Source organism: Eurosta solidaginis, chromosome 2 (assembly GCF_040869045.1).
Source record: "Eurosta solidaginis isolate ZX-2024a chromosome 2, ASM4086904v1, whole genome shotgun sequence".
Lineage (NCBI taxonomy): Eukaryota > Metazoa > Arthropoda > Insecta > Diptera > Tephritidae > Eurosta > Eurosta solidaginis.
In genome coordinates, this window is record NC_090320.1 from 106641336 (window position 1) to 106650717 (window position 9382).

General features: G+C 37.5%; 1 pseudogene; it reads left to right on the plus strand.

Moving 5' to 3' along the window:
• The first annotated feature begins 2461 nt into the window (after window positions 1-2461).
• Window positions 2462-8035, plus strand: LOC137241590 (T-complex protein 1 subunit eta-like; annotated as a pseudogene).
• The last annotated feature ends 1347 nt before the right edge of the window (window positions 8036-9382 follow it).

Sequence of the window (9382 nt, forward strand, 5' to 3'; positions counted from 1 at the left end):
TGATGTCCAAGATAAGTAGCTTCCTGACTAAAAAATAATCATTTAGCTGGATGCCGTTTTAAATTATATTTTTTACCAGTTACCTAAACTTTTCATTATGTGTTTTTCGGAACAACGTAATACTACTAAATCATCCATACATACAAATTTATGTGAAGGTTAAAGGCCTGCGGATGTGTTTTTCGGAACAACCTTATACTACTAAATCATCAATACATAAAAATGATTTTGAAGGTTTAAGGCCGGCGAATGCTAAAATCATCGTTCCATGAAATTAATTGGGATGCTGCTTTCAAGACATATGGTAATCTTTTAAAACGGTACGTGCCATCGTCTGCTGTAAATGATGTTATGTCTCTAGAGTTTGAGTCTAATTCTATTTGATGAAAACCAGACATTAGGTCCAAACATGAAAAATATTTTGCTCATCCAAATTGATCCAAAATGTCATCGATTCTTGGTAGAGGAAAATTATCTGCAGTTAATTTTTTGTTTAATGCTCTGTAATCAATCACCAATCTCCATCTTTTCTCTGTGTTACCGGGTAATGATTTTTTGGGTACTAATAGAATAGGGCTATTGTATTTTGGCATAGATGGTTCTATTATAACATTTTTGATTAGTTTGTTGACTTGTTTACTTATTTCACCTTTGTGCGATTGTGGTAATCTGTAATTTTGACTGTTTGACTGTTCTACTATTAGCTTGGCAACTACGTCTTTGGAATCTGTAAATGTACTTGAAGCGAGAATTGATTTCACTAAATTTGACCTAGCGTTCAATCGACAAATATTTACTGTTTGCTCGATTGCCATTTCGTGAGCTTTCGCTTGTGTGATGCCTTCTATAATGAGCGAGCGTTCCAGTGAGTCGGCTAGTTCTTCAACACGTCTAGAAAAGTCTGTATAGTTGTTATTATTTACTTGTAAAGGGCCGATTCCTAGCAAAAATCTAGTGACCGAAAATGGCGACCAACAACAAAATATCCCACATTGTTCCACAATTGTTAGAATGAAAGAATGAGATGGCTTGATTGAAATGTCCGATTCATATATGCTTGCCTTTTCTTACATGGTATGTACCCTCAAATACGTCAAAAAAATTTTCTGCGAATCCGCCATTTGTTTTCAGCTTGAAACGCCGCAGACGTACCGCATTGAAAAAGTTGCAAATTTCCAAATAAATAGAAGAAAAAGTGTTTTAGGTCTGTATAAAAATTAAAAGTGTACATTTTTATTAAGAAACATAATTCGCAACAATATCAGCAAAAGCAATCTCTAAATTTGGTGCTGTAACGTGTGTTTGTATCTAGAACCAATTCTGCAAAGCCGCCATTGCTATTGAGAAGTAAATTTTGAGCACAGACAAGCGTAGACTTAATTTATTATAATTATTAAATTAAGTACAATTATAAAACTGAAAAGAAATACCAAAGAAGTGTTAATAATACTTTCAAAATCAGGATCTTATTAGCTTGGTAACTGCGTTGAAAACTAAACAAAAAAATGAATGAATGGATGTGTAGCGATATGGGAAAAGCCATTTTCTGTCACTAGATTTTTGCTGGGATGGTCCTCCAGGTATGCCGTCCGCATCTACTGGACCAGGTGGGGCAATGACACCACATCCTGTTATGCCGAGGTATATACCACAAGAGCAACCGGGTTGTGCAATTCCACGACAGCAGCAGGAACAACCTACTTGCCAATGCCAAAACAGGCGGGCTATCCACCACAACCTGGTCCACCTGGTTTTCCTCCATAACCTCAACAGTCAGGTTGTCATCTACAACAACCAGGTGCACCAGGTGGTTACATGGGTCAAATGATGCCACCAACACAACCTGGAGAGGCGCCAATGCCCAGTCAGCCACCCATGCCGGGTTAACCCCCAATACCCGCACGTCCTGTTTATAATGTATGCTAATACAACTAATATATTTCAAATATTGCTGATGATTATTTTTGTATTATTTCCTTTAGTAACCACCTGCACCTGGTACTGGTATATATCAACAGGCGCAACAGTATGACCAAGCGCGATGCCGTTTAGATCCCGATCAGATGCCAAATCCGATAAGCGTTATTATTGAAAATCAGCGCTGGTTGCGCTTTTATTACCAATCAACAAGGTTTATTGCCACCATTGGTGACCACAAAATATGTGGTACAAGATCAGGGTAACTCCTCGTCACGTTACGTTACGTATTGATATTCGAAATTAATTTTTTGTTTGGCAATTACATTGATCTTTCTCGTTTGAAGGCCTTTTTGTATTGCATACCTGCAACAGCTGATTTATTAAAAACAACAGCTTTGTCCTTTACACTTACCATCTCACCAATGGCACGCACGATTGAGGGTGAGCCACCCATTGTAAATTTTGGCGAATTCAATTAGATGTAATCGTTTGTAAGGCTAAACTGCAATTTGTAAATGCTGGTCGTCGTTTCCAATGTCTAATGTGTAAAGTAACAACAGATGGTAAAAAAAAAATCTTTCACTTTTACTTGTGTTCATTGATCCATATTTTTTCTCAACAGTGCCAACTGAATATTTCCGACATTTGGGCCACACCGGACAGCGTGTTGATAAATATGAACGTCCTGCACTTGTACTGGGTACATGAGTTTTTGTGTAAAAAATGTTTGGGTACCTATAGCTCTCAAGGTAGAACCTCAACTCATATCCAACATCAATTCCTCGCATTCAATTGTGGACGCTGTACGCACTACATTGGGTTCACACAGTGTGGACAAACATATTGTTGATTCCAGTGGTAGGGCCATAATTTCAAATGATGGGGCAACCATTATGAAACTATTGGATATTTTGTATCCAGCCGTAAAAGTCTAGTCGACATCGCCAAATCTCAAAATGCTGAGGTAAGTTTTTTGTTATATTAGAATGTGTAGAATAAAAATGTTTCTCTTATCAGGTTGGCGATGGCACCACTTCAGCAGTATTTTAAGCATATGAAATCTTAAAACAAGTTAAGCCATATGTTGAGGAAGGCGTGCATGTACGTATCATCATTAAAGCTATATGTGTAAGGCATTACAATTATGCATGACCAAAAATGACATGGCTGTACAAGTCGAAGCGCCAATCAAAGGAACAACAACGTGCTTTATTGGAAAAATGCGCTGCCACAGCAATGACCTCAAAACTTATTAATCAACAAAAAGATTTATTTTCTAAAATGGTTATGGACGCTGTACTTTTCTTTAATGGACCCAACGTCACACAAAAAATATAAAATAGCATTATTAAATGTAGAATTGGATATCAAGGCTGAGCGTGATAGTGCTGAAATACGTGCTGATAATGTTCAAAAGTATCAGAAAATTGTTGATGCTGAATGGCGTATTCTGTACAATAAACTAGCTAAGTAAGGCGCCAATGTTGTGTTATCTAAACTACCAATTAGTGATGTTGGTACACAGTATTTTGCAGATCGTGATATGTTCTGTGCTGTTCATGTACCAGAAGAAGATTGGAAACGTACAATGAAAGCTTGTGGTGGTGCTGTTATGAATACAGCTAATGATATTAATTCAAGTAATTTGGGTCAATGTGATTACTTTGAAGAACGTCAAGTTGGTGGTGAACGTTTCAACATTTTCCAAGGTTTGATAGTGGATTTGACATTAAATTTATTTTTATAGTTTATAATTATTTAAAGGTTGCGTTTATGCTAGAACATGTGCATTGATTTTACGTGGCAGTGCCGAACAATTTTTGGAAGAAACTGAGCTTCGTTACATGATGCTATAAAGATTGTGCGGCGTACAATTAAACATGATTCTGTTGTTGCGGGTATGTCAAAATACAACTTGAAAAAAATTTCTAATGTTGTTGTTGTTGTAGCGATAAGGTTGCTCCCTGAAGGCTTTGGGGAGTGTTATCGATGTAATGGTCTTTTTCCGGATACAGATCCGGTACGCTCCGGTACCAGAGCACCATCAAGGTGCTAGCCCGACCATTTCGGGAACGATTTATGTGGCCACATTAAACCTTCAGGCCATTCCCTCCCTCCCCACCCCCAAGTTCCATGAGGAGCTTGGGGTCGCCAGAGCTTCGTCTGTTAGTGAAACAGGATTCGCCGAGGATAGGTGAGGTTGACAATTGGGTTTGGAGAAGCTATATATTTATTTATTTAAAATACACATATAAGACATAGTCTTAGAGTGCCATATTTGTTATTATTCTTATTACTAGTACAAAGTAAGTTTAAAAGCTAGAAACAAAAATATAAGTAACATTCAAACCATACAGCATATGTTCCATGGAGTTAAGTAAAAAAGAAAAAGTAAAACACATAAGAATGTTCAAGAACAAAGGGTGCGATGTACAGCTAATTTGAAGCGCTTAAGATTTGATTCTAACTTTACTTTATTAGGCAAAGCATTCCACAACTGCACAGTCCTAACGAAAAACATTCTCGATGTTACTGAATACTTAAAATGCGGTACAATTAGATTGCAAGCACGGGATGATTGTGCGAAAGTAAGTTTTACAAAAAGGCATTACGGCGTACGAGAAAAGATAATCTTATGTATAAATATTAGCAAACGACGGTCAAAGAATGCTGATAAACTGCATTCAAGAATAGTTTTTGAGAAGTTCGAAATATGATCATATTTCCGTTTAAGATAGATATATCTGGCACAATTATTAATCAGTAGTTGATATTTGTTCATGGAAGCTTTATCCAGGCAACCGTATATCAATTCATGGTAAGATATTATTGGTATTAATAGACTTTTGACAAGTTTAAGTTATATATCTTCTCGAATAAAATAAACCGTTTTCCATAAATGCCTTAACATATAATATAACCTACTAATTGAGGAATTCACATGATCAACACAAGTAAGATGCTTATTTAAGATAAATCCAAGAGTTTTGACATTCTTGTCATATTTCACAACACTTCCATTTATAACTATCGGAGAAATGCCATTCAGATTGTAGGAAAAATGTGAAATAGCGATCGCCTGTGTTTTGGATGCATTAAGGTGTAGCTTGGTCTTTTTAAACCATTGAAATATAGCTTCTAAATCTTCATTTAATCGGCAAACTAAATCCTCTATTAAGCCAAGAGGGGCAGAAAGGTATATCTGAGCATCATCCGTGTAGAGATGAATGGATACTTTACGACAGCATATTGCGCTGGCAACCTGAAGGGTTGCGCTACACAGCCCTTTGAATCTGGTATTTTAGTCACCTCTTACGACAGGCATACCTACCGCGGGAATATTCTGATCCCCTAACCCGCTGTGGTAAAAAATGTCTAATCATCAATTGTTATGTAATAGTATGAAAAGATTGTGTCCAACTACGGAAGAAAAATCTATAAAATATGTGTCAGTGAAATGATAATTATTGCTTTTGGTTGTTATTTTTGAGGCATCGTCTTCGAGTGCCTTCTGATGTTGTTGTTGTAGCAGTGCTTCGCCCCATCCAATATGTCTGACCAATCACAAATTGTCATCAATGTCCTCTAACGGGAGTCCGAGGAAACTTGCTGTTTCAACAGGGGTGGACCATAAAGAGAGGGATGTTAGAGGAGTTGGTTTCACATTACAATTTAAGAGATGGTTGGTGTCATGTGGGGACACATTGCAAACAGGGACATTTTGTATGTCGGGGTTGATTCTGGATAGTATCCAGATCGAAGTTGGGCTAGAGTGACTCGCGTTTCCCTAGGGAGCGTGTGTTCCTGTTCTGAAAGTTTAGGGTATTGTTCTTTGAGTACTAAATTCACCGGGCAATTCCTGACATAGAGGTCCGCCGTCTGTTTGTGGAGTTCACCAAGGACCTGCTTGTGTTTTCTTGCTTCATATGGCTGAGTTCTCAGGTGCCGTATTTCCTCATAGTGACTTCTTAAAACCCTGGGTGGTGTTGGCTCATCAATCAGATGTCTGTTGGGATGCCCAGGTTCCTGGGTATTCAACGGAAACTGTTCGGTTAGCATTTCATTTCTTTCACTTATTGGGAGTATTCTCGCCTCATTATGTGGATGGTGTTCTGGGGACATAAGGAGACAGCCCGTGGCGGTTCTGAGGGCAGTATTTTGGCAGGCCTGTAGCTTCTTCCTGTGGGTAATCTTTAGGCTTGGCGATGATATAGTATATTCGTCTAGATTCTTCATGGCTGTCTGCTGCAACTGCTTAATTTGTAATGATTTCGGTGGCCGAAAGTGGGCGCGTGAAAGATAGTCGGCATTCGCGTTCGTCTTTGAGCTCTTGTACACTACCTCGAAATCAAATCTGCTTAAAAAGTCTCCGTATTTCGCCATTCTACTTATGCATAATACTGGAAGCGATTTGTCAGATTGTAATATTTGTGACAATGGCTTATGATCGGTGATTAGTGTCCAATGACGCGCGTATAAATATTTGAAAAATATATGCAACGAATTTGTACAACAAACGAACAACACACACTGAAATAATCTTAGTTAAAAAGTATCTAAGAATCTAATAATTCTAAATTTTTTCCTACGTTCCTATTCTAAGCTTTTCATGCTCTAATTAAAAAAAAAAATAATGAACAATCGCATAAAATTTGCAAAGACTTTTAAAGCAATTCAATTGCTACGAATTTGTCAAAAAATTTTAACCAAACTTTATAAACTAGTTGTATAAAAAACAAACATTTTGAATACAAATATTTGCTGATGAATTTAACTGACAGTACCAATACCATCAACTAAATGGTCCTTATAAATATTGTAATCCATAATTTAAAACAAAATATTACTATGAGTACCTGCGTTTATTATTGCAAAATTACGAAAAAAAGAAAATAGCATAAAGTACCCTCAATATAAAATTATTCCACTGAATGTATATATGGCATTCTAAACTAAAAAATGTCAAAACTTAAAAAAAATTTAAATCGGTATTTAAGTGTAAATCGATCCATGAAAGCATCGTAAAATAACTTATATTTTTTTGGTAGTTAAAGTTATCGTTTAGCCTGGTTTTGTTAAGAATTCGTTATTTTTGTGGTATAAATCAACATTCAAAACAAAGCTTCTCTGATTATGAGTTTCAATACTTTTTGTTTTAGATTGCGATATGTAAAATTACATATTTTTGTACACAGTTCTAAAATGTAAAGGAAAAAAATTTATATTTGTCTATTAATGAAATTATTAAAAAGATATTGTTATATTAATGATATAGAGAACCGCCAACACGAATTCAAGTGGTTTCAAACCTCTGGTAGGCAATTCACCACTTTAACTGTCAGAAAAAATGTTAAGTTGTAAGTAATTTTGAAAGTTGAAATTGAAGTTCTGAAAGCGCGACAATTTCAATTGAAGTTCAAAAAATTACAATTGAAGTTCACAATTTTCAATAGAATGTTACGGTCTGCTGTTATGGTCTACGGTTACGGTCCACTTGGGAGCGTGTTCGCGCGATCACACCTAGTGACTGGCGATGAGGCGAAAGTTGCGATACAAAAGTATCGAAAAGAAGAAAAAAAACAGATCTGCGATCACTAACGAAAATTGCCACGAGTTTCCGGAAAAATGTGATTGGCTTCAGCTGAAATTTGTGGCGGCCCGGCGATTATAAAAAGGATCGTGTAACATCTTTTGGCACAACTTCAACAGCAAGGCGCCAACTGCTTCATTAACATTATTGATACATTAACTACACATCCCCACTTATATTCAGGTGAGTTTACGGAAAATTGTGATTGGCTTCAGCTGGAATTTGTGGCGGCCCGGCGATTATAAAAAGAATCGTGTAACATCTGTTGGCACAACTTCAACAGCAAGGCGCCAACTGCTTTATTAACATTATTGCTACTTCAACTGCACATCCCCACTTATATTTAACTAATCGCAAAACACCCTAGCCGGCTGTGCACATATTCAAGCGAGTGTTGTGGAAGAACCAAAAGACTGCAACGAGGAATTGCAGGCCGATTCCTTAGCTCAACTACTAGAAGAACAAACAGGTGCTAATAAACCTTATCACGGTTGTGTCGTGTTGACACAAGCTCAACGTGTATAATATCCAGTGAAGTAGGTCGGCGTTTCACAGTCACACTTAGTGCGGAAAGTTCTAGTGATTCCGATTCGGATGCGGACGGCCCTAAATTAAATGCTGATGAGGACCATTGCTATCCGAAGATAAACCCCTTTCTCTACGCTTACGAAGTACACTACCACCTTCGGAAAAGCGTTCGACACCAATTCCGCCTCCAGGGCCAGCAGTACGCCGCCGCGTAATACACTTAACGCCAAAATTACCAAGTCACCCAGATCGTAAGGGTCAGCACGAAGTTTTATCACCACCAGGTTCACTCGATTACCGCGGACAAGAGCGCCACAACCACCAACAGTACCAACACCAACCTGCAACGACAACGACAACGGCAGAGCCAGCCCCAAGGGCCTGCAACCTGACTTGGGTGAGTTCGTTCCGGCTACGGACAACCAATTTTTTTCCGACCTTTAAATTTAATTACTTATGATAGATTGAGTAGGTAATACTATTTAAGATATACTTATAATTATGTATGTACATGAGCGGTAAAGGGGGGGGATACATTCAGTTATACCCAGTCAGCATTTTGGAAGTGTATCAGGAAGTTGATTAAAAACGCTCAGATGTAAAGTATTCCTTGTGTTCGAAAATCAATGTACCGTCGGGAGAAGGGTGTACCCCGGTTGGGAATATTCCTGAATGACCATTTGCAAGCCACATTTTCTTTTCCCCTTTATTCGTTTTATCATCATAATTGCTATGACATTCCATTAGCTTACACAATATTTTTTTTTCGTATTCAACCACAATTATCAATCTTATAAAATGTGTTTTGGAATCATTTGGGAATATGCTTACGATTAATTTTTCCATCATATTTAGTGCGTAATCCATTATTATATTATAAACGTATTTCCTCAGCAGATGAAAGTGTCAGAAAGCTCGAAGGGGAGCTAATTAAAACCTCAGGTAATTGCCGATAGTTAACTTGAACGAGGTCTATGGTCATCCTCTTGAATAATGGTAGTGTGATGTTTTAACAAGCATAGCCCATGTGGGATGTTGAAGCCGGAGCATATCGAGCTTAAATTACCAGCGGTTCAACCACATCGGAGCTTCCGTACCACGGTTTCAGACACTGTAACCTTTTTCTTTTTTTTGACGATGTGTCGGCATAAATGCTGTCGGACACCGTAGTCTAGGAACGGCATCCACATTCTTTAGGTCCAAACATATTTTTGTATAGCCATAATTATTATTTTTTTTTACTCATTTATTGAGAAGTGTGAGCTTAAGAAGGCAATCGGATTTTCAATGAATAGTTGGTTCCGATTGTTTAACTAAATCGATATTTAGCTGCAAGGAATAATC